Below are 26049 nucleotides of genomic sequence, written 5' to 3'. Positions count from 1 at the left end.
ATTTCGTTCATCAAAGTGTGGTCCTTGGACGAGCAGCACTGCTACCCCCTGGGAGCTCCTCAGAAATGCAGGATGTTGGGTCTCACCTCAGCCCTACGGAGTCAGACTGTGCATTTTAACAAGCTCCCTGGGTGATTCCTATGTACTTGATCAAGCTCATTTAATACTGGACTGGTTGAACTGACTAGGAAAACACAAAATCAGAAGCAAAACACAATTTACATAATTCCTTCAAAGGTAATTGTGAATGAATAATACTTCACCCTATAAAACTGCATTAAAGCTATACAGACAGCAGAAGATTATATATCAACCTTCTGAGTGAGGAAAACAAATTTTGTCTTGGTCAACTAACAACAGTCTAGAAGATTTTATAGTTTTATAAAACTCGTTTATTTATGAGTGGGAAGCCACAGAAGACATGTCCACTATTTGTTGATAGTATAATTCTCCTCCTTCAATGAGCTGATTGGCTATGAAAACACTTACATCAAAGTTTTATAGACGGCTGTTGTATCCAGTAGAGTTACAACAGAGATGTGCTACAGGCGTAAGATTTACCCTAGTTTGCGGTAGCTGTAGCACCACTTCATGTGTTCTGTCACAAAGCTTTGGATTTTTCCTATGTGACAGACAAATCATAGTAAGGAAATAGACTTGCTATGACACATACTCAACTACTGTGAAGCAGGAGCTTCACTAGATTCGGATGAGAAGTAGTGGGAATCCAAAAGGCCTCTTTAAAGGGCACCTTGCTGGCCACTAGAGGGCGCTAACACGTGACTAAAATTATCCTGACTTCCAGAATTCAAACAAAAGATAACCTGGCATGTGAAATTAGCAGGAAAACTGCTTACATCTTCCACCCCTCCCCCTTAAAAAATGGAGCAGGAGCTGAGATCTTCAAAGGTCTGGAATTACACCTAACCCTTTTGTCTTGTAACACAACAGCCATTTACGTGAATACACTCCAGGCCTGGCATACGGCAGGTCTAGGGGTGACACACAACATTGCCTTCAGGTTGCTCTGTTTCCATCACTCAGATGTCTACACCTTCCACTATTGATTTGTGCCTCCTCAGAACCATCCTAGCAACAAAGAAAGCCTGAAACTTCAATCTGCTTTGTCCAGGCTGCTTACTAGTGTTCTCAGAAGTTCAAATTGAGTATACATTCGCTGCAGAGGTGCCCTTCAGGGAGCAGGAAGAGAGAAGGGAGGTCGAGGAGGATTGAAGCAAACAGCATTCACCTGGGGAAGAATCAGTGGGGAGTGAGACTGGTCAATCTCAGGCCACCTCACCGCCTTAGTGGTTGTCCCATAACCAGGGCGCCTCCCGGGTGGCTGGGCTGCCTTCTGCACCTAAACTTAGGAGGCCGAGGCTCTGACCTTGCTCCCCAGCTCTCTCCTCACCAGGTCCCTGTAATCTTCCAGCAGGCTCAGGGGTTTAGTCACCAGGCAGGCGCCTCAGGCAGCCAGGTGTTAGCTGGCAGCGGAACACAGGACGGCCCCCCTGCACTCAGCCTCACAGCCAGGGGGGTGTTATCACCCTCACAGCCAGCTCCTCAGAAGTTCTGCCACCACGCTGATATGAAAGGTTTTACCAGAGTTTTCTTACACAGGTCTCGTTAGTCAGAAAGCACCATTTGTTTGAGTTTCTGTAAATAACTCCTGCAGAAGATCCAATTTGCTCTAATGTTTTGGACCTATGGAATTTAGTAAGATCACAAACCAGGAAATAGCTTAATGTGAAAATAGGAACACCTCAAATAACCTCTTAACTCTAAGGAAAGCAATGCATTTTAGCCCTGCCCAGTGTGGCTCAGTTGGTTGGAGTATCATCCCGTAACCATAGGGTCGTGAGTTCGATTCCAGGTCAAGCGCATGCCTAGGCTGTGAGTCTGATCTGCAATGTGGATGTGTGCAGGAGGCAACAACTGAGGTTTCTCTCTCTCCCTTCCTCTCCCTCTCTAAAAAGCAGTGAAAAAGTGCCCTTGGGTGAGAATTAAAAAAAAGAAAGAAAGAAAGAAATGCATTTTAAGTAAAAGCAATCACAAAATGATTCTTTTTTTAATCTTCACCCAAGGGCATGCTTATTGATTTTAGAAAGAGAGGAAGGGACAGAAAGAGAAGCGGGTAGGGAGGGGCGAGAGACAGAAAGGGAGAGGGAGGATAAGAGAGAGAGAGAAAAACATTTATGTAAGAAAGAAACATCAATCAGCTCTGTCTCCCATATGCGTTCTGACTGGGATTGAACCCACAACCTTTTGGTGTGTAGGAGTGATGCTCCAACTAACTGAGCCAACCAGCCAGGGCTGTGACTGCTTTTTTTTTTTAATAAAATCCATCACTTTGTTTAATGTTTTCTCCCAATTAGGAAGCTGTACTCCAAGGACAATGTCAGCATACATGTTTTTCAAATATTAAATTAAAAAAAAAAAAAGTATTCCCAAGTTCTAAACATGTCCGCCCACAGGCTTCCAGACACCGACAGCAACAGTCATACTCTCTCTCCTGCTTTGGTGAGAACCAAAGCCGGAAGCAGCAGCAACAGTGGAGTAGGCATTAAAACAGTGACAGGACAGTGGCCTCAGCCCACCACCACCACCACCACCTAACCAGGAACAAACAAAAAGAATGGCTTTCTAGGAATTTGTTAGTGGCTGTGGTCACGTGTCCTCCTTGCACTCAGGTTTCTTTTGACCAAATATTACATAGCAAGATGTGGTTGAGAGGCCCTTGGGACTCACCATTGAAACAGAGGCTTTATAAGTAAAGTATCTGTTGGGTATCTGTTCATTTAGTGCCAGCACATTTCAAAACTTCAGCCAATGGCTAGGGCAATGTTTGGGACATTCAGAATCTCTTCTATGCCAACTGAGTTAATTTCACGTATGAGTTTTTCAGTTCCTGAGTTGAGAAGACATTAAATACCGAGAATATCATGTTTATCTTCATTAAAGAGCAATCATCCTTTTAAACAAAATCCAACAGGGCAAAGATTAGCATTCATTCTAATGGAAAGTGATCAAAAGCCCAAGATGTTTTGGTTAGCTTACTCTGAAGCTTGTGCCTGCTTTAGTTTCTATGTAAAGTACATCAAAAGAATACAGATATCACTGGAGACTCGAAATGTTTAAAGTCCCTAGCACTAGTGAGAAACTACTCGAAACTACAAAAGATGGGGGAATAAAACATTAAAGTCGACCTTCCCCGGCAAAACAACACATAACAAGCTAAAAGTAGTTCAGGCTTTCTGTTTAAATATATACCCTTTCCCCACTCAGAAAAAATAGAGGCTTCTAACCGTCTTGCTATTTCAAAGGACTCTGACTTACCAATCAGTCTAATAAGCTGTTGTGATTTAATGAGTATGAAATGATCAGGAATGCCAAGCGTCTTCCACACCCAGCGGGGCTCTCTGCCTTGATTGGTTTGCAGAAGAGTAAGGCAAGGAGAAAAAGATAAAACATATGCTGAGCAAAGCACAGCAGCTCAATGTGAAAAATAAGTTGGAAGCTCTATCTGTGAATCAACACGGAGAGGGGAGAGTTCACAGACAGGAAGAGCAGCTTCGAGCGAGCAGCATTTGCTGTTCGGATGCCAGCTCGGGTGAGGAGGAGGGTCAGTCCAGCAAGGGTAGAGACAGAAGGGCCAAGGCCACTGGAGGGAGAGGGACAGGGACGTCACAGCCCTTCCCCTCTCTCAGAGTTTCTGCACCTCTGGCCACAGCTGCCTGCTTCCCAGGCCCACAAGGAAATCAGAGTAGAACTGCAGGATATTAGAAGTTCTTTCCTCCCCTGGTGGCAACTCTCCAGGACCAGCCTGTATTTGGGGGAACGCCACCTGGGGCCACTGGACTCCTGAACCCCAGGAGCTCCGGCAGCTTCTCCAGTTAGATGGCCCTCTGCCTCAAGAGACCGACACCTATGACAAGTGACATGACCAGCGCAAGAAAGTAAAAGTGGGAATGCAATACGTGTTTCCTGTATGTATGCACCAAACAGCATTCTTTCTCCTTTCTCTCAAATCAAAACTAGCTCTCTCCTGTCAGACCAAAAAGACCAAGAAAACAGCGTGCAGGGGCCTTGAGAAGTTCAGAAAAATTGTCACCTTGCAAAAACTTGACCAACCAGCAAAAACACAACCGCTCATTTCCTGGAGCCACAGTGGGGGGGGCGGAGGTTGTGCATGACAGTCACGATAGCAGGGGACAGCAGAGGGGGGAGCCGCTCTTACCAAGGGCTAGATGCAGTCGCCACACAGTTCATCTTACTCTCACCTGCATTTAAACCATGTTATCTCCACTAGAGGGCCAGGATGGAGATGAAATACTATCTTAGCTGCTGGTTTAAGATTTGATCTTCAACCTCGGGGCGGGTGAGTGGGGTAAGGGAAGAAAGAGATAGGTGAAAAGGCTGCGGTCATGACAGCGCTGTTACTCAAAGACAGCTCACCTTGGTCTCAAACTATCCCCGCTTTCTACCTGAAAAGCCTCAACTCAGAATGACATTGTTACTAAAATAAGCTCAAAACACAGAGGCCATAGGACACCATCAACTGTCAACTGGGCTAAAAAAAAAAAATCACTTATCTCTAACTCCTCCCCTCTTTTCTTATGTTCAAACAGTCACTCTGTTTTGATCAACTCTTTCCTTGCAGCGTCTCCCACATCTGTCCCTTTGTAATGCGCCCGCAGCCCTGTTCAAAGTCTTATCTCCTTAGGCCTGCAGTGACTTCTTAACCGGGGCCCCACCTCTGGGTTTTCTTTCCACCATCTCACAGGCCGTGAGCACAGTTGTAAAGCTAATCTCACTGAAACACAATTGGTCACATTATCAACTTGCTGAAAAATCTCCAGGGATGACCAACCGCGCCCCCCCCACTCTAGTCCCCTTTCCCCCTATTCAAATGGGCCCCTCTCCATTGCACGGCCCTGCCCTCATTTAAATAGCAACGAGCAGAGTGCACAGACCCCTCCCTCTCCACCACTACCACCTCAAGCCAGAAATAAACAAGCACAATTTTCTAGGATTTGTTAGGGCCATGATCATGCGTCCTCCTTGCACTCAGGCTTCTTTTAACCCGCTATTCCATAGCAAGGCAGGGCTGAGAGGCCCCCGAGTCCGGCTGACGCATGGGGCATGACCCGAACCTGCCTTTCCAATGCATTCTCCCACGTTCTCTCTATGAACTCTCCACTCTCCCTGTTGATACATACATACAGCTTGCAACTTATTTTTCACATTCAGCTGCTATGTTTTGCTCAGCATATGTTTTGCTCCTGTCTGGAACTCCCTCTCTATGGATCTGGAGTGAATGCTGCCTGTTCGCCAGGACCCCAGGGTGTGAGAGAGCAGGTAAAAGTGTGAGAGAACCTGATGCACCTGCGCTGGAATCGCGGCAGTACCCTAGGCCGGTTAACCTCTCCTTATTAGGGTTCTTAATTTTTAAATGAAGACAGTGACCTCCACCTCATTCGGGAAGAACAGGGCTAGAAAGGCAGGCTCACACCAGAAAATACATGAACTGGGAAATAAATGATGTGGCTACAACAGGGCTGAAGTCTAGAAGGCTGGGGCTTTAGCATGAGCTCAACTGGCAACTAAACTGGATCTGATCTGTCCATATCTTTATGATTTTTCCATTCACCAGAGCTCAACTAGCGTAAGCTCTGTTGATATTTCTTATTAATACTCTTTCAATTTTAGTAAATTTTTTAAAATTTATTGATCTGAGGGAGGAGAGAGAACGAGAAAGAGAAGCATCAATTTGTTGTTCCACTTATTTATGGATTCATTAGTTGATTCTTGTATGTGCCCTGACTAAGGATCAAACCCACAACCTTGGCATATCAGTACTATACTCGAACCAACTGAGCTATCTGGCCGGGGCAATTCTGGTAAAGATTTTTGAGTTGGACTTAATTTTTCCGTGTCTGGGCTCTGGGAGCTGTCATGTGCATTTCTGCTACAAACACGATCAGGAATAAGTGAAAATTCATTCTTATGTTCACTCAGTCTTTCACCCTACAAATAGTCACTGAGCACTGCTGTGTGTACTAAGAGGAAGAAAAACAAAAATGAAAAGAGAGGACTGGAATGATATGAGCTGTAAAAAAGGCTGCATGAAATGTCTAGGACACAGCAGGTGAAAGATATCCCTCCCAGGACAAAGTTTTGAAGCATCTAATTGCTATTACAAGTCTTCAGTTTTTCTCTTTTATCCTGTGATCATGAAGGAGACTTCTAGATGGCAGGACAGAAAAATCAAAGCAGCCTGCATCCCAGAGGTACACATGGAGGACAGCGGTTCTGGAGAGACACCAGATCACAGCGGACACAGCATGAGTGGGAAACAAACTCTCATTTCGTTAAGCCCAATGAGCGTTTAGGCTTGATTCTTTCTATAGCATAAGCCCATCTTATCCTGACTAATACAATAACTTTCATTTTCTTGGATATCACTAATCGGCAATGAATCATGTGATAGTACTCGTACTTACTGCCCCCTTTTTTTTTTTTTTAACTTTCTTACTTTTGTCTGTAATCACTCCTTGCCCCTTCAACTAGGCTAGAGCATCTTGATTACAGCAGCCTGGGTTTATACTCCAGGGCTTTCCTCTTCACCCTCCAACTCACACCCCACCTCCCATTTCCCCCCCAAACTTAGGAGTGAACCTTACACACAGTGTTTAACTCATAATTGATGATTTAATATTTTCCTATTAGGAAACAATTCCCAAAATACAATGAAAATTACTTATTTTAATTAACCAATACCACTCCACTGGTACAGACAACTAGGCATTAAGAGCAATGGCTACAAGACTTTGGAGGTTCGTCTGGGGATAAAGCTTCAGTCATGGCCTCAGGATTCTATGTCAACCGTGAGCAATCATAGGTGATCATTTCTTACTTATTGAAGTTGTTCCCAGTCTGTGGCCCTATTTAATGACAGAGGTCTGGGCTTCTAGGGTTCTCATTCATTCACTTGTTCATGTTACGATCATTCTCTGAGAACTGGCAGAGAATAAGTTATGGAATCAGACAAGCTGTGAGATCCTACCATGTAAAGAGAGAGGTAAAAATGTATCTTGTAAGGTTGTTGTGAAAATGATGCAAGTTAATATATGTAAGACACTTAAAGTTATCTTAAGTACAGTTGACCCTTGAACAAAACAGGTTTAACTGCACAGGTCCACTTATACACAATTTTTTTCCAATAAATACTATAAGTGTATTTTCTCTTCCTTATTATTTTCTTAATAACATTTTCTCTTCTCTGGCTTGCTTTATTGTAAGAATACAGTATATAATGCAAAGAACATACAAAATATGTGTTACTGGACTAGTAATGTTATTGGTAAGGCTTCCTTCTGATCCACAGTAGGTTATTAGTAGTTAAATTTTTGAGGAGTCAAAAGTTATGTGCAAGTTTTCGACTGCATGGGGGAGTCGGCACCCCAACCCTGAACTGTTCGGGACTCAACTGCACCAAGACACAGCAGTACCCAACATGCTGTGAGAACTTAAAATGCTAATATTATTATTACCTGAGCACCGACTCCATGGCAGATAGTAGAGACACAAGGATGAAAAAGAGGCTGCCCAGTTCCCAAGGAGTTTACATTCTAGTAAACTCCTCATGAAGTCCTAACCAATAAGTGAAGTGAAGTGACCCAGAGCCACAGACCATAACAGAGAGAGAATACACAAACTAACACACAGCAGATGGAAACAGGCACACACACGGATGAACACACACACACGTACACATCAACTGGCAACTGGTGAGTTACAAACAAGAAAGTGCTCCTTTACCTTGGAAGAAGGGGAGCCAGGAAAAGCAGCTGAACCGAGTCTTACGATATGAATAGGGGCCTGCCAGGCAAGATGGTACCAGGACATCCGGGAAATTAAGGAGTGTGAGAAGAGGCAGAAAACAATAGTTACTCATTTATTCGTTCAATAAATGTTTATCAAATGCCTTCTATGTGCTTGGCACCGTTTTAAGTACCGGGATATGGCAGTAAATAACACTGACAAGGCTTTTGCTTTCACTGAGCTAATATTTTAATAAAGGAGACGAACAATAAACCAGTGAACAAATATACAAAGCAAAGAGCTAGGAATAAACACAGTGGGTAGGTGGCTAGAGTGAGACCAGGGGTGGACTGCCTGACTGAAGTGTAGAGGGTGAGAGACGGGAGCAGAGCCAGAGGGGACCTCCATTCGCCAAACCATTTTCTCTGCAGAAGACGTTCCCTGAACTCTCCTGGCCTCTCATTCCCTTCTCTTTTCTTTCCCAAGGATGTGGAGTGAGTTACTGGCTGGGAGCTAAAGCTAACATGGCGGTCTGTGCCTCCCCCTGGGAAATGTTAACTCCACTGGATACAGTTAACCTGCCACTGGGCACAGCTGCAATTTTGAGCACAGGAATGGGGAGCTGGGGATGGATTTTGGTGTCTTTCTCCTTCTTTCATCACACACACAGGGACCTACTCGGAGACTCAAAACTTTCCTGAAGGTGAGCTGTTAACCAGGCTCAGACTGGGGAATAGGGAGGGAGAAGCCCAATTTTGGCTCTCAACCCAAGATACAATTTCTAATTCAGTTAACTGTTATCAGTCAAAAAACTTCATTTTGGCCTCCATCTGCCTTATTACACTTGTCTTATTTCTCAGTTGGCTTAGAAGTTGGGAAGGGAGGAGAACTCTTAACATAAAAGTTTTTATACAATAAAAGCCTTCCTTCTCCCAACAGACCCCTCAAAACTAAATTAGGAACCACTATCCGAATCTATCAAACCTGTCATTTTAATGAAAAATCCTTCACATCTCTTACTTAATAGCTCCAAAGATACTGCTAGGTATTTGACTGAAAAGTCTGGCCCAAATAGTGTAATAAGGCAAATTCAACAGAAGAAGTGAATATTGAGGGACAGGGGTGGGGAAAAGAGCAATTTCAGTGACAGTGTAAAAATTCAGGCTACACAGTTCATGGCTGGTAGCCACAAAGAGGAAGACGAGGAACTGTGAAGCCTTTAGATATTCTTACCTTGTGATTTCATATCTATTGAATACATGTTTTTCAAAAACCACTCTAGAATAAAGAATTTTTTAATTTCTCTTTTCTCTGAAGAATTTTAAAACATTTTCAACATATTTACACACTGGCTTTGCAACTTCCTTATGAGATAGGCTGGGGCTATATTGTTTTCATAGGAAATATTGATGGCATGGTTACTATCTACAGGGCTCAGGTTCTGAGTATCAGAGAAATTAAAAAAAAAAAAAAAAGATGAAGCATAAGATATATAGTTCCTGACGTTGAAGGCCTTCTCCTCTACCTAGAAAGATAGCTCAGGCTCTCAAAGCATTATGCATCAAAAAAGGAAATCCAAGACAAGTGTCAAGGAGGAAGGCAAAGATTTTAAAAGATGCTTTGGAAGTTCAGGGAAAAAAGCCTCTGTTGAAATCAAGAATGAGTACATGGAGGATTTTACAGGCGAGAGAAATGCTAAAACCCCAACTACACACAGTGGAGCAACTGCAACTAGAAACTGCAACCTTGGGCAGAAGCTCCTAGGAGACTCGCAGTGTGCGGTGTACCTCTTTGGCAGCCCTGCTGGGCCCGGCACTGGTAGATGCCTCCTGAATCTGTGGAGCACATTTAATGGGTACTCTCTTTCCCCAGATTGCACGCCGTTCCGGTTCACTGCCCACGATCCAGCCAGGAGCAGCTGACTGCACTGGACAGGAAACGCTGTACCCACTGTGCCTTCTCACAGAGCAGCTCGGCTGCAGGGAGGATGAAAAGCACAGACTCTCCATCTACTTTCACTCAGTAAGGCGGGGAGGTTCTGCCAGCTCTGCTGGCACACCCAGGGGCCTGCAGAATTTTACTACAGACATTGCCTTCTCCCTCATCAAGTCCCAAGCTCCAGGGAGAAAGGAGGCCAGTGTTAATAGCAGGGATAGATGGTAACAATTACGAAGTCCACACGCTCTACAGGAGGGGAAGGCAGGCCAGGATTAGAGGAAAAATAAAAGGGGGTGTCAGGGCTGTGCTTGTCCTGCCCAGGATATGCTGGCTGCCACAGTCATTGTATTTTTTCTGGCTGCACAGACATGTTGCTATGGAACCAATACATGCCACTGCTACTTGGCCTCTGGCAAATAAAATCTCAGCGCTGGCAAGAGCATTTCCCTAGATTTCCCTTAAAGGGATACTATTGATGGTGAGCACAGTGCAAACTTAGCTAAGAACAACAGCAGCATTGTTTCAAGGTCCAGCCCTGCTGCATGCCACGAAATGGAGCCCAGCCACTTGTGTTTTACAAGGTGTACATGCATGTGGCATGTGGATTTACATGGCACAAACAGAGAGTGTGGGGACCAGCCTCACAGCTGCTTTTTAAGTAAGAAACTCATGGCCTCGGTTTGTGTTTATTAGCCCCATCCCCAGCCCCTGCCACTGGAAGAAGCAAATAGCTCGTCCTATATTTTGGGTAATAATTTGATGCCTCCTGACTGTCAATGCCAAACAACTTATGACCCTAGCGGAGCCCCAAGTGGCCAGCTTCAGTTCAAGTGGTCTTACTCTATCCCTTTACCATTTCGTAGCTCAGACCCCTCTCTACTAGTTCATTCTTTACTAATAGAACAGTATAAGTAGGCATGAAGTCTGGCACTTCCTCACTTGGCTAAGGTCCTTAGTGGTCCTCTATTTTAGTCTTATTAACCTCTTGATGCCACAGAGACCCTTAGCTCTCCCAGAGAGCAGCAGATCTCAACAAACCACATCATTCTGCGCTGTGCTCTCAGGATAAACCTTTTGGGCTGTTCTGGGGTATGATGAGAAAATCAGAACCCTTAGGTTCACACTTCTAATGAATGTACATTCATGCATACCGAGCATATGGGGACAGGAGAGGTCTATGTTAGAGTCATAAGTCAGTGAATCAGCAATCAGTTCCATTCAGGACATTGGTAGAAAGCAGACTATCTCTGTACCATTATAAAGAGACACATCAGATTCCTTAAAAATGACTGTGGTTAGGGCTGAAAAGAAGCCCCTGTTTGTTAGGGTACAATGATTAAGTTGACAAGTGGGATAAAACAGTAGACACGTGCTCTCAGTACTACGCTGAAGCCCATCCCACAGGTCACATGAAATGCTTTGGAAACAAGTGTGCTTAGCTTGCCAACCTAAATGACCACGATCCAGAGCCAGATCTAGCACAGGTATCCTTGACAGAACCACAGGCAAATCCACGTTCTGGGATTCCAGTGGAGAACTGTGTTCTCACACTTCTCTCCATCACATCACACAACTGAATGCTTATGTTAAAAACAATACAGCTTTTTGTTTTTTTTTAAATGAAGAAATGTCCCTCTGAAAGTCTGCGTGATGGCAGGCCAGGTTTACACTATGTTGTAAGAAAGCTCTTAGGCAGTACCCTGCAGGTGCAGAAAGTCCTGAGCGAGGGCGTGCAGGGCTGCAGCTGGCCAGGGCACACCTGCATCACGGCTTCTCGCTGCAACACAGATTTAGCCACAAGTCTCCCCACATAATGCGGCAGGCATTGCAAATGCAGTGGTCTGGGAACGGTACAAAGGAAAATGTGCCCCCTCAGAGGAGGGCCACCACAGAAGCACTCTGGGACTATCCCTTCCACCCACCTCTCTTGGTAGTAGCCTAGTGTGGTTTCTAGAAAGTTAAACGGCTAAACGGTATCACTCCTGACACTTGCCTTGAAGGGATGTTGTCATTAGTTTATTGGTATTACTTCAAGTCCAACCACCAATAACTCTGGATTCTCAGAAGGAACTGGGATTCAAAAGACAGTTCTGTGGAGGGGCCCAGGGAGATCGGGAGACCACGCAGCTGCGAGTCAAATGCCTCCCTCCCGATCCCAGCTCTGCTGTTGTCTGAGAAGCCCTCAGAACAGGGGCGTGCAGCCCTCTGGGCCTTGGCAGCTGTCTGTACACAGGGGCTTTGCCAGATGAGCTCTCAGGTCCCATCTAGCGCTCTCTCTGTCAGGACATTCACGAAACGGTGCACCGTGTGGAGAAAACAGTCTCCCCTTGCCCATGGCTGTGTTTCTGTGCACCAATCACTGAAAAAAAGAAGCTTCCTCTGTCATCCTCTCTGCAAGCTGTTGAAGGTGACAGCCGTAATGGTGGCAACTCATAAGAGGCAACACGTGTGAACAGCAAAAAGAAACGCAGAAAAATATGAGAGGGAAAGCACCCCCTCTGAAGGGAGGAAGAGATGTGACGAGTAGAAGAACATCTTGGTTCCAAAGGGAAGAAAACTTCTAGAGAAGGCGTGTTATCGGGTCCTTTTCCTTACAGCATGGCAGCAGCTGGATAAGATTTTGATGTGGGTAAAAATACATAAAAGAGTCAAAGGATCACTCACCCTATGAAGACAGAAGACTGGTTTCTCTGCACCCAGAAAATGAACTAATTTCTTTGGAAAACTGGAACAGAAAAAGATTTAAACAACATTAAGTCCATTCTGTAACTCAGCACAGGTACGTAGGCCTAGAGACTGAGAAATCCTAGACCCTGGCGCTTTGGCATTTACTAGGTGCACAGTAAATGTCTGAAGAACAGTGGATGTATAACGGTGTGGCTCAATGCAAGAATTTAAAAAAAAAAACAGAGCTTTGAACAATTAATATCCCAAAAGCAATCATATGCGTGATTCCTTTATCACAAGAGATGTGAGCCTGTGATGAAGGAAAGTATACTGAGGTACCTGAGAAATGAGTTTTTGGGTGGTATTTTAAAATGTCATGTCCATATCCCCGCCATGCAGCTAAACTGAAGACATATCAATAAGTAACCAGAGTACGCCATGACTGCACTTTGCCCTCTCCCAGATGGTAGACCCACCCACACATCCCTCACTGAAGTCAACGACCCCACAGGGATCCTATAATTGGGCTCAGATGGGAATGTGGACTTGGCAGAGAGGCGCTGGGGGCCACATATCAGGCGGACTGAGTAATCCCGTGAGGAAGCCACGGTGTCTGAGATAAAGTGTGGGAAAGAACCGAGATGATGTGCACGCTGGAAGAGGAAGCCTGAAAGACAAAGGGAGATAAGGGAGTGACAGCAGCAGACTGTGTAATCTGTATCACATAAGGAACCAAGCTCAAGATCCAAGTTTTAAAAAATTTCCAGAGTGTCTCAAAGATGCCTTTGCAGGTTTAGAAGGGGATGTGAGGCAAAGCTAGTCCAGATCCTGAGACAGGCAATTTTCACACGATCTCAAAGCATTTGGGAGTAAATCTATGAGCTCTATGAAGGCCACTGCTCTTCCTCCCTTTTGCTAAAAGGGAGAGAGGTCTGGCCACTAGGGCAGTATGTGGAGTCTTCTCCTCAGCACGTCCACTGGCAGCAGATTCTCAGCCTCAGTTTCTCAGAGCCTGAAAGGCACGCCTCACGGTCCCAGAGAGAATGCACCAGCTATATTGTCAGCCCGTGCCAGGTGAGGGGGGGCTACTGACTGGCTTGAGATTCTGCCTCTTGAGACGTTTATACTCTAATTGAAAACACGACAGGGAAACAACAAGCACTGAAAGATGGTACGCGCCGGTAAAATCTGTGAGCACCTTATTTTTAAAGCAACACTTTACAATCTACTCACATACATTAACCTTTTCATCCTAAAGGCAGACAAGATGTCTACAGAAAGAATCATAAAGACCACAAAACTGATTTCGGAGTCAGACCTGACTCTGAATCGCAGCTCAGTCACGTAACAGCTGTGTGATTCAAGTTACATAAACTCCCGGCACCCTCCCCTCATTTGCATAATGGTAATAATAATACCCACTCCATACAATGTCTCAAGTTTCTAGTGCAGTGCTTGGCACGTAGAAGAGACTTAAAAAGAAAAACGTTTAATGCCATGTGGTACAACATGTCTACATATCTGTACTCCTAGAGAAGGAACACACAGGAGAGATTTTCATAATTCATAATTTATCAAAATGTCAGTACTTGTATTCTTTTTCTCCACTCTCCCCCAAATTAGTTAAGAAAAATGAGAACAAAGTAGAACTGTTTACTGTGAACAATTAGATAATGTAGATAAGGGAGAAAACCCCAAATAACAGAAATCAGCAGAAGTCCCATTAATAATTACTAAGAACATTTTGGTATATACGGCTGCAGGCTCTCTCCCATGCGCAAGCACACACAGTGTATTAGACTTATCCTTAAGTAAGTAAAGTTATATACATACATACAATTTATTCATGATATACTATGATGGTCTTCATATTGTTTTGCAGTCTGGAAACATTTTATTTGATATAGTATAAACCTTTTTAATATCAATACATCCATCCCCATCATAACTTTTTAAGGACATGCAAGAGTATTGCACTGAAAGGAGGAAACATTAAATATGTATTTGTTGAATTTACAGAATCTACCAAAGCATCCCACATTTATGAGAAGAGACTATATGTGAGGTAGCATGTGGTTCTTCTATATTTTCGTCAAGATTGCAAAAGGCAGATTGTATAAACATAAGACGTGTTAACAACAGAGATTGTTTTGGTTTAAATGGGAGTAGCTCAGAAGAATACTAACTAGCAGTTATACACAGGAAATATCACAAATTATAATATTCAGTGAGTTTCCAGTATATTAAGAGGGGACAGAATCTTAAAGACTAGGGCTAACAATGGACAGAGATGCCTATTTCAAGTATGAGACCTCGAGACTAAAATTAAGGAAGTGTCCCTGTTTTCAGTCTGATGATGGTGCATTTACTCAATGCTACAGAGGAAGTTAAACGGAAAACTATAAATTCTTGAGTGACCTTAAAATCATCATCACATTATATGAACTTCCAAACCTTAAAAAAAAAAAAAAAACAAACCAAGCTTCACCATATTTAGAAGATATCAAGAGTTGGAGTGTTTGTGCAGTTGTAATATTTCTAATCTAATTTCATTCTCAAAGAGAATGGCTGCTGTGGTATAACATTTGTGCCGGTTTGAGCTGCATGGCACATCTTTGTACTTGACTGAGAAGACTGTGCTATACCCACACATGTGAGTGACTGGCAACATTTAGGAAATTATCACTATTGGCGGGAGGCTGGGACAGTGAATATCCTCACAGTCAGCAGAGTGTGGAGCTAATCCCTCCTCCTGTTATGAATGCAACTAACCCTTTCTAAGTATTGCCAACGCGGCTCCTATGAGTAGGCAGGCAGGAGGGGGAGATGAGCAAAAAGATGCAGAGAAAGAAAGACAGGACATGCTGTGGCAGCAGAGAAATGCCAAATCAGGCACCAGCAGCGAAATCCTGGAGAGGTCAGAAGTAGAGAAACAAAGTAGGGAAATACAGAGTTTGATTTTTGAAACCAGAATTTACAATGAATGAATAGGTGAGATAACCTCTTCACATGCTACCTCCCAGCAAATTTCCCTAAAAGTTTATACCTTGTCTAGTGTATGCAATTTTTAGGGGAACTGACAATTTTTGGTGGGGTTCATGCTCTTAAAAGAGACTTGTTTTGTTCTATTTGTCCATAGGAAATAGAATCAGATTAGGAGATAAGAAGACAGCCCTTAAATTTTAGCATCGGATGGAATCAGAGAAAGCATCTCTTTAACAACTCACACTAGATACTTCACTTCACATGGAATATGGACTGAGCTACTCTTAATGGATCTCTTTTGATGGTACAATTCAGAAGCCAATGAGATGTCCCTGGATCTAACAATGAACTTACACGAACAGAGTTTTTGCTTTGCTTAATTCTCTTGTGGTCACTGCTTCTCCATGAGACAGAACTAGATGGTCAAGCTGTGTTGTGCGCTATATAAGGTCTCTGTTGTGCAGTAAAACTAAACAATGTACATTGTTCGATTTGCTTTCAAAAGGACCTTTGCATCCTTTGATGGTCTACACAGGATGGCTGAGAACACATTCTGCATTGCAGGCCTAGCTATAAAAATTGTGGGTTTTCCCTGGCTGGTGTGACTCAGTGGAATGAGCACTGGCCTACGAAACAAAGGGTCACCAGTTCAGTTCCTAGTCAGGGCACATGGCTGGGTTGCAGGCCAGGTCCCCCCTAGGGGGTGCACGAGAAGCAGCCACACATTGATGTTTCTCTCCCTCTCTTTCTCTCTCTGTCTAAAAATAAATAAATAAAAATAAATAAAATCTTTTAAAAAAATTGTGGGTTAGATTCTAACATCCTCATCCGATTGTGTGTCTCCAGTAAATATGACCTACCCAAAAAAAACTGCTGATACTCTATATTCCACACTTACAATATATTTTTGAACTATAGACTTTGGACAATTTTGTCTTGCCATTGTATAGCATCATCCTGAGTAAGCACTGAATTCCTTAATATTAACTACTACCATTTGCTGAGTGGCTATTTTGTGCCAACTTTCTATTTATTAGCTCTAATCCTCACAAAATCTCTGTAAAATAGGTTCTATTAGCTCATTGTACAGATGACAAAAACAAGGTTCAAGACAAGTAAGCTATACAAGGTCACATATCCAATAAGTGACAACGCAAGAATTCAAAGGTAGGTTTGTCTGTTTCACAGCTAAAGAGAAAAGAGATGAACATCATGGCAACATGCTTGTGGATTTTTAGATGAACATCGCAGTATGTAGGAGTCTGTCAAACACAAAAAATAAGCACATGCTTTCTCTCAATGATCAGATACTACTTTTTGGGGTTATCTCTCAGAGGAGTAGAAGCGAGGATGCTAAAACGAAAGTTTTCTATGACATTCAGTAGTAAGTTGTGCTTTAGCCATTCGACAGGTGCTAGACAAGCGTTCTTCAGGCAGAACAGCAGGACCAAAGTGCTGACAGTTGCAGGGACACAAAATGTAGCCTTGGCAAGTCGGTCTAACAGTTAGTTTTCATCATTCTGATTATGAGCCACAAGCATGCAATCAACAGCATAGAGACGATCTTAAATGATCTCCATCAGCATTTTAGTTAGTTATCAAAGCGTAGCAGATGAACACATTCTCATCTGACCTAAACGCAATGTTAATGACTCAAACATAAAGAATGTGCAAGAACAATAATGGCACATGAGACTGGCTTTGCTGAAGGCCATTGGCTGCAAGAGATGAATTTTAGTTCATCAACTTTTCCATCTATTACCTCAGAATAAATAAATAATATTTATGTGTTTCTCACTTGATAAATTCATCCAGAGTCTAACTCAATTTAAAGATTTAAGTAAGTTTACAAATTCCCCAGACTTAACACCGCATGCCATACAATTCTCTACAAGGAGCAATTTTCATACTTCATTACAAATTTTTGTGGGTTGCATCCCCCTCACTGAACTGTGGCCCAGCTCCAAGAGCATGAAATTTATATCATTTATCTCTGTATTCCTAACACCTAGCCCAGGGCCTAGAACCTACAGTAGACATGCAAAATTTGCAGAAATGAATAAATTCTAATTGGATCACCAATAAGAAGGCATGCTTACTAAGTGCTTGAATGACCCCAAGTTGTTCTGAGAAGTTACTTGTATTTCAAAGGGCAGTACCTGAACTTGCCTACAAAATAAAGTGATGATTGTAAATATATACCATGAAATTCAGTAGATATCTGTCTTGAGGGAGTAAAAACATACGAATATAAAAATAAGGAAAGACTGCCCTCATACTAACTGAAGAAAATCATTTGCAAAGCAACTTTCACCAGGCTGTTTTTAACATTGAAGTCTAAAACTGAAGGGGGAGGTAGAATTCTGGGAGTGGTTTCCAAGGAAAGTAATTAAAATCACTGTAGGTTGGAGAACCAGATCTAGAAAAAAAAATACTCATTATTAGAAAGAAAGAAAGAAAAAGAGGCCAACTTCCTTTCTCAAACAGTAAAGAAAAAGGGCTACAAAGTTTTCAATATAGCAGCATTCTTACAACCAATGTCTATCATTTCACTAACACATTTCAGTTCAGGCAGTAATATTCTATGTAATAGGACAAGAACTCCAATTTTCTTTTAGATAAATATTATATCTATAGCAAAATATGACACCTCAACAGATTCATCCATGACTGGGATCTTATTTCGACTGTACCAAATGACTACTCTACCCCTCTATACATGAACACATCTTCAGGTATATGTGGCTTATGGCTTTACGATTGCATGGGTGTCTTGTGTTTGTGGGTGGGTATGTGTGTGTGAGTGTAAGATTTCTAATGATATCAAAGGCATTATATAAATTTTAAAGTCAAAGTTTAATATTCTTGAATTGCCAAATACACCATATAAAATCCTCAAAGGCAATGTCTGTATATGTTAACGATTCTTCTAGCAGTTAGCATGTTTACTGTATGAATGGTCAAAAGGACGTGAACAGAAGGCGGAGCAAAATCAGCAAACCAACAGTATTTCAAAATTCCAAAACTGGCAATCACGGCCTTAGCAAAGCTGCACCTCCAACTTAGAGGGAGGGAGAAGAGAGGCAGGATGCTATTTTTAGAGTGAAGGCAGAAAGCTTTCTGTGCCCTACCCTTTAGGGCCATGTCCCTGCAGTATAACTCTTCTCTCTGCAGCTAAAGATCTGAGCTACTTCACCAAAGTTCAATATAAATGGGAAATATCACAGGGGAAAGGAGAGATGAGATACTGTGACTTTAAAAAGTGCTGCCTGTGTTAGAAACATTTGTCACATCTGGCAGCGGCACTGGTGTTCTGGATGCAAAAGCTATTGCCCCAATCAAATAACAAAGGCTTAAAGAACACAGATCTGGACACAAAGTTGGAAGTTCAGTATATACTTAAAAGCGATAATATTTTATATCTATGTGAGCTTTATAGTTTCCAAAGTGCTCAAGTATAGTGTGAACAGTCAGCAGTCAACAGTGCTGTATTATCGTTTCTAAAATAGTATCTCTTAAACATCTAGCATAGCCAGGGGCTGGCAAACTTTTTCAGTAAAGGGCCAGAGAGCAAATATTTTAGGCTTTTTTACTCAGCTCTGCTATTGTAGCACAAAAGCTGCCATGGCAATACTACACAAATGCACATGGCTATGTGCGAATAAAACTTTATTTACAAAACAGGCAGGGTGGGATACAGGTCACCATAGAGTTTTGTCAATCTTTGGTCTAGAGTATCATTATACAGTTGAGCCTTGAACAACATGAGTTTGAACTGCATGTGTCCACTTACACACTGATTTTTTTCCAATAAATATGTACAGTACTATAAATGCATTTCCTTTATGATTTTATTAATAACATTTTCTTTTCTCTAGCTTAGTTTATTGTATGAACACAGCATATAATACATATACAAAGTATATGCTAATCTACTGTTTATGTTACTGGTAAGGTTTCTGATCAACATAGGATTTTAGTAGTTTAGTTGTTGGGAAGTGAAAAGTTTTACACAGATTTTCAGCTGGGGAGGAGTCAGCACTCCTGATCCCCAAGTTGTTCAGGGCCAACCGTACTGGGGAATTTTAAGACACAATCTCTGTTTCCTACCTCTCCCCCAAAGAGACTATATATTTACTTAGTAAAAAGATGACAAAATCACACAGTATCCAAAAGCAGTGAATGGCTTATTTCAGCAGCATTTGCGCAACACTGAACTTCCTTTACAATAAGCAGGAAGGGCAAATCTTTCGATGTCAGGTGGAGCTTTCCAGAGTTGCAAGTCCCTGTGCACCCATCTCTGTATTACATGTGTGAAACGCTGCCCCACAGGACCCCAGATAAATGCTCAATAGCCTCTCAGAGAAGTGCATTATCTAGGCAAGAAGACCCCTGTGCAACAAAAACACACCGCCTTATTAAACATGGGCCAAGGACTAGAAGTGACATTTCTCCAGAGACATACAAATGGCCAAAAAGCACATGAAAAAATATTCAATGTCACTAGTCATTAGGAAACTACAAACCAAAACCACACTCCTTAGGATGGTTACTATAAACAACGACAACAAAACAAATTTAGAAAAGAAAAAAACAGCAAATAACACAAGTTAGCCAGAATGTGGAGAAAATGCAACACTTGTGCATTGTTGCTGGGACTATAAAATGGTGCAGCCACTATGGAAAACAGTATGGCAGTCCCTCAAAAAGTGAATTATAAAATTACCATATGATCCAGCAATTCCACTTCAGGGTATGTAGCTAAAAGAATTGAAAGCAGAGACTTGAGTAGATATTTATAAATCCTTGCTCATAGTGGCATTATTAACAACTAGAAGGTGGAAGCAACCCAAGTGAGAATAAACAAAATATGATAAATACATACAATGGAGCATTATTTAGCCATAAAAAGGAAGGAAATTCTGACTTATGCTACAACAAGGGTAAACCTTGAAGACATGCTGACTGAAATATGCCAGTCATAAAAGGACAAATACTGTATGATTCCAATAATAAGAGTCATCAAATGCACAGATACAGAAAATAGAACAGTGATTGCTAGGGGCAGAGGGAAGGGGGAATGGAAAGTTACTGCTTCATATGTATTAAGTTTCAGTTTGAAAGATGAAAAGCATTCTAGAAATGGATAGTGGTGATGATTAGACAACAATATGAATGTCCTTAACGTCAGTGAGCTGTATGCACTTAAAAATAGTAAATTTTGTATTACAGAGATTTACCACAATTAAAGAAGAAAAAAAAGGGCCTGTGTGCACCAAAGGGAGCTGTTCAGGTGATCTGTTTGGACTGGGGTGTCCCAAGAAGGCCCAGTCATTCAGGCTTGAGAGGGCTGGTCCAAGGGAGGCAGCTGAGGAACAGCAAGTTGGCTTGAGGGTTCCAGGCAATCAGCTCAAATGTGAGAGCCCCACACCTAGCAATCATTCAGACTAAAGAGAATATGGGTGCTCCTGTGATTCCGAGTGAACTCTGTGCCTAAGATTTGTGATATGACCAGAATGTGTCATACTCTTTTCCAAGTGCTACAAGCTCAGAGATTCAATTCAACAGTGGATCAAGAGTACAGTCAATGACAGGGGGGAAGAGTGGTGGTGAGGAAAGTTTACCATTCCTGAGGGGGGCACAGGACAGAACACAGAATGACAGTGAAAACTCACAGCCTGGGTAACAGAAGTCTCTCTAATCCTGCTTTTCTTTTTCACTTGAGGGGCCACTTTTGTTGACTCTCTTGAAACATAACTCTTCTGAGTCTCATTCTGCATAACACTTAATACCAAATATCATGCACAAGAGGTGACCTCATGAAAACTGTCCCTATTTGCATCGCACTATTCCACGGATGACTCAGGTATCACCCCTATCAAAGTCAAGCTATTATAGGGCTTCATTACCTACTACAAACAAAATGATGCTGAATCAGCTTTCTCAACGGAAGAAAAATGATACCATTTTTCCCATATTCTTTTTTTAATCCGTACCCAAGGATATGTTTATTGCATTTAGAGAGAGAGGTGGGGTGTGGGGAGAACATCGATGTGCGACAGATATTGAGTCCTTGTCTCCTATACACATCCTAACCAGGAGTCGAACCTGCAACCTTTTAGTGTACAGGACAACGCCAATGCTCCAATCAAGACACTTAGCCATATTTTTGATAAGGCTCCCACATTTTTGATAAGAAAGAGAAAGATACCTTCAAGACAACCCAACTGTAACAGAGGACAGAAGGTCTATAGTCACGTTGCTTATGACACAGATAACCACTGTTGGGTGATGACAGATCTCACACCATACAAACAAGGGAGAAGGCCAAGTCATACATTTCCATCTGACTTACAAAGAATGGCTATTAGAGGATCCCAAATATCTTACTTATCTACAGTATTTTCTGGCTGCCAGAGTTTTAAACAAAATGTAGTAGAACAGAATTTTCGTTCAAAGGCACACATCTCATTATAACCACTTTTCAACAGTTTTCCTCAGAGAATTCAAAGCATTAAAGGACTATGTATGAAAAAAAAAAAGTGCTAGAGGGAGAAAGCATTCAGAGTCAGGGTACATAGTAGATTTTTAGATAGCTAAAGCCAGTAGTTAGTTCCTCCATGATGGGTAAAGTTGTGTCTTGAAATCCTAATTGGAAGGGGTAAGCCATAGGGACGTATAGGGGTCTTACTTATCATTTAACTTTGACAAAGTTACGTGAATTTTCCTCACAAAGTTATGTAGGCAAGAAAATGTTCAATAACCGGCTGGAGGGGAGAAAGAAGCTGATTGGTAGCATTTGCAGATTTCTGTAGTATAAACATTTCCACCACGGCTGATTTCAAGCTAGCAACATGGTGTCAACTTGTTCTCAAAATTCCTGAAAAGTTAACAATTGGCTCATGAGAGCTGCAGCAAGCTGGCAGAAGCCCATTTTCCTCATCACCCCCCCAAGATCAATAAACCCAGTTTCACATTTAAAATAAACCCAAAAAGCTAAAGTCCATCATTAATTTCAGGCCTCTTCTTATCTACTAAAAGGTATCTGTTCATACCTTCTACACCTTTACTTCTCGTCTCCTTATTTGGAATAAACCTCACTCAAGTCCAATCTTACTATGCAGCTTTCTCCAAATGCTCTTAGATTGCACTGTCCTTTCTTTATTATGAATTTCTCAGCACAGGATTTTAGAGGAGTAGCTTCCATGAAGGAAAGTTCTCATAGCTCCAACCACAGCACACATTTTTACCTGAGCTGAGCTCCCTGAATCTGAGCTCATTGAACCTGCCCACTTGACCGGCTGGGCTGACTTCTGTCCAGTCAGCTCATCAGCTAGGGCCAGGCAGTGATGGATAAGGATGTGCAGGATAGAGTGCACAGTAGGGAGCTCACTACCGTACATGCCATACTTCTACCAAAGGAAGGGGGAGAACTAATGTTTGTTGAGCATCAAATTTCTGTAAGCCCCAGTGTCCAGATCTTGGTTTCTAATACCATTCCTCCAATAAGAAGAAGCAAGGCTCCTTGGAGAAACAGCTGATGCTGAGATTGGGGCAGGGAATATTCAAGATGAGCATGAAAGAAATGCTCAAAACCAAACTAAACAAAAACACAGTGGTGGAGGCGTATCAAAGGAAAACAGGAGACAATATTTACAATATTCCTGAAAGAGTAGCCAATGGCCCAAATTGGAGCAATCTGAGAAACAAAACAAAAAACGTAAGATTACAGCCTGAAGTATAAAATAAATACCTATGAGTTCATATTGTTATAAAGAAATGGTTGAATAAACAAATAAACGGAAAAAAGAGACAAATCTGCCAAAATCCTGAGTAAGTCATGTAGATACACTGCCCTCAGCGATGCAGAACACAGCTCCCCCTCCTCGGGTGGGGTTTCCTCCAAAGACAGCAGTGAGGGGACCAGGGGCCGGCGTGTGTGCGAGAGGCGTCACTTCACGGTGGGGAAGCCTGACAAACACTGTCTCAGTCAGGTGATCAAGGCCAGTGCCAACAGGGATAAGTCCCACTGACAGCAGGTGTCTTTGATATATATCATGTGATGAAAAGGGCAACTTACCAATTGAGGAGTACTAATCAATCATTTTGTGGCACGTCCCTCAACTGGGGTTTTTCTAATCATAACAAAAACATAGGAAAAACCCCAACGGAGGGACATTCCATGGACTGACCGAACAGCACTCCTCAGAATTGTCAAGGTCATGAGAAAGAGTGGTCTCACTCTAGAGGAGCCTAAGGAGGCATGATGGCTACATGTCATGTGGTCTCCTGGGTGAAGTCCCGGGGCAGAAAAAGGACATCAGGTAAAAACTAAAGAAGTCTAAGCAAGTAGGAACTTCAGTTAATAACTGTAATGAAATTCTGCCAGGTACTCTATTAAGTGACTTATACATATTATTTTGCTTAATCCCCTCACCCTAATGCTGAAAAATGGTTTCAGTTCCATTTTATAGAGGAGGACAGTAAAGACAGAACTATTTTGCCCACGATAACAGAGTTAGTAGTTGGTTAAATTCAAGTTGAACTGTTCTAAGAGCTTTAAAAGTTTTAACTCATTAATCCTCACAGCAACTCAATAAAGCAAGTAGCACTAGTGTGATTTCCCTTCCAGGTGTGGAAACTGAAAAACAATTAGGCTAGGTAAGTTATGCAGGGTTGCTGAGCTTATTAATTATAGGGTTGCAGAGCTGGTGAAACAATTGATAACAGTAAAAATAATAAACATGACAGAGTGCTTACTATGTGTCAGTCAATTAGTTTACAAACATTAACTAATTTAGTCCTCCCAACAACCCAATGAGATAGGTTCTATTATCCCCATTGGACAGATGGGAACACTGAGGCACAAGGAAGTTAAATAAGGTAGGTATATGGGTGTCAATCGTAAAACTCTTTCAACTTGTCCGTATGTTTGAATTTTTGTCATAATAAAATGTTGGGGAAAAGTCTCTTGTGAACAGCTCTGCATGGTCTTCATAAAAAGGTTTCTCAGGAATTTTTTATTTGTCCCAAGTATATATGTATCTGATTATTTTTTGGCAACTCATTAAAAAAAAAGTTTCCTGATTTGTCCTTTTAGCCTCTTTTACAGAAAACTTCTCCTCTCAGGAGTAAAAGGCAGCACTTTTGCCAACGTACTGCAATTAGGCTGTTAAGTAACAAACATGAGGCCAATGTTTATTAATTAGCAAAAAGCCATACAGGATATGAGCTCTAGACTTTGCAGACCTTTATATTCCACGTGGGCCCTCCGATCATCTTTGTGGCTTGGATGGATTTCAATATATATACTTATCACAGATCAAAAATACATCATTATTGTTCCAGTCAATAAGTATCTTAATTAAATAGAGCATTTATAAGACACCTATTTGTTTTAGGACCTTTTCTTTGTTTATTTGTTTAATGTGAAGTTTTCTTTGAGTTACAAGTTCATTAGAAGATTTAGGGTCAGACTGTTATTATCTTTTATAAAAGTTAAAATCTGTTCCAGATCATTTTAGGTATACCTCACCCCGAGTTTAGATGCCTGACAAATTTATTAGCACCAGCAAATGTCAAAGCTGTCTAGAGCATTTCCCTGCTATCCTACCCCACAAATCAATGGCCTCGCCAACTGCCACCGGAGAAATGTTTCTGTTCTGCCACGTGATGCCACCAAGGGTGAGAGCGAGCTTCTGCTGACCCTCTGAGAAGGGCTCTAGTGCTTGAGCAGCTGTACAGTACTGGCAATGCCATCAGAATCAGTCTACATCAGAATCCAACCAGGCTACAGGCAAAAAGAGACTTCGGACTGGGAGAAGTCTTATTTCTCAGGAGGGACGTGTACAGAAGCCCAAGCTGATCATGGTGAGCTTAATGGTAACTTGCCCAACGAGTACATTTGGTGAAACCCTTTGAAATAATTAAATTCCTTCTACCTGCACAAGAAATATGCCCATGCAGGACAGGAATTTCCTTTTGCTCTGTACCCTCAAGACCCTGACTCCTTCTGACAGTGACAGACTGCAAGTGATTGGGGCACCAACTCTGGAGCCAAAGCCTGGGTCCAAATGACTTTAGACAAAAGACTTAACCTCACTGCTCTCAGATACAAAATTTGCATGATAATGGTTATAAGGATTAAAGGGTTAATGTGTCAAAAAGCATTGAAAAGAGTATTGGCATATAGTAAGTACTGTGTCAGCATTTGCTATTTTGGCCAAACATTAAAAACAGTTTATTGCTACCCAATGATTCCCAAATTACAGTTTATTGCAATGATTTCCAAATACCTATTTGACTGACCTTTCCCTCCTAAACTTCATCTGCCCACCCACTCAGTGTGTTCATTTCAGACCTGTACCTATTGCAATGTGATAAGGCCTGGTCAGCAATAGCCAGGATGTAGGCAGACAGCAACTCTTATTTCCAAGGCTAAAGTGTATATCCAAATTAGGTGTAGAGCTAAATATACAGTCCGCTTCTTTTTTAACAAGGGTTTTTCGCATGCAGATTTTTATCATCATGCTTACTTCCTCTCCTTTCTTGTACTAAAAATCTCTTCCTCTTCAGCTCTGTCCCACCCCACTGCTGAATTTTGAAAAAGGAAAGAAAAGCAATCCAGCCAACTAG

General features: G+C 42.1%; 1 protein-coding gene across 5 annotated transcripts in view; it reads right to left on the bottom strand.

Annotated features, from left to right (window-relative positions):
• The window catches only part of ATXN1 (ataxin 1), a 386576-nt gene that overhangs the window by 184560 nt on the left and 175967 nt on the right, over positions 1 to 26049 (bottom strand). For 3 of the 5 annotated variants that reach the window (XM_054591863.1, XM_054591867.1, XM_054591865.1), the window contains one exon: positions 12427 to 12487. The exons of 1 other annotated variant lie outside the window; for it this stretch is intronic. The gene's annotated coding sequence lies outside the window, so the exon portion shown is untranslated. Of the gene's footprint in view, positions 1 to 7821; positions 7882 to 12426; positions 12488 to 26049 lie in introns of all 5 variants that reach the window. One more of the 5 variants, XM_054591866.1, reaches the window with a different exon arrangement.

This window comes from Pteronotus mesoamericanus, unplaced genomic scaffold (genome assembly GCF_021234165.1).
Source record: "Pteronotus mesoamericanus isolate MK-2021 breed Mesoamerican mustached bat unplaced genomic scaffold, CSHL_Meso_final scaffold_31, whole genome shotgun sequence".
Lineage (NCBI taxonomy): Eukaryota > Metazoa > Chordata > Mammalia > Chiroptera > Mormoopidae > Pteronotus > Pteronotus mesoamericanus.
This window is presented reverse-complemented; position numbering and strand designations above follow the sequence as displayed.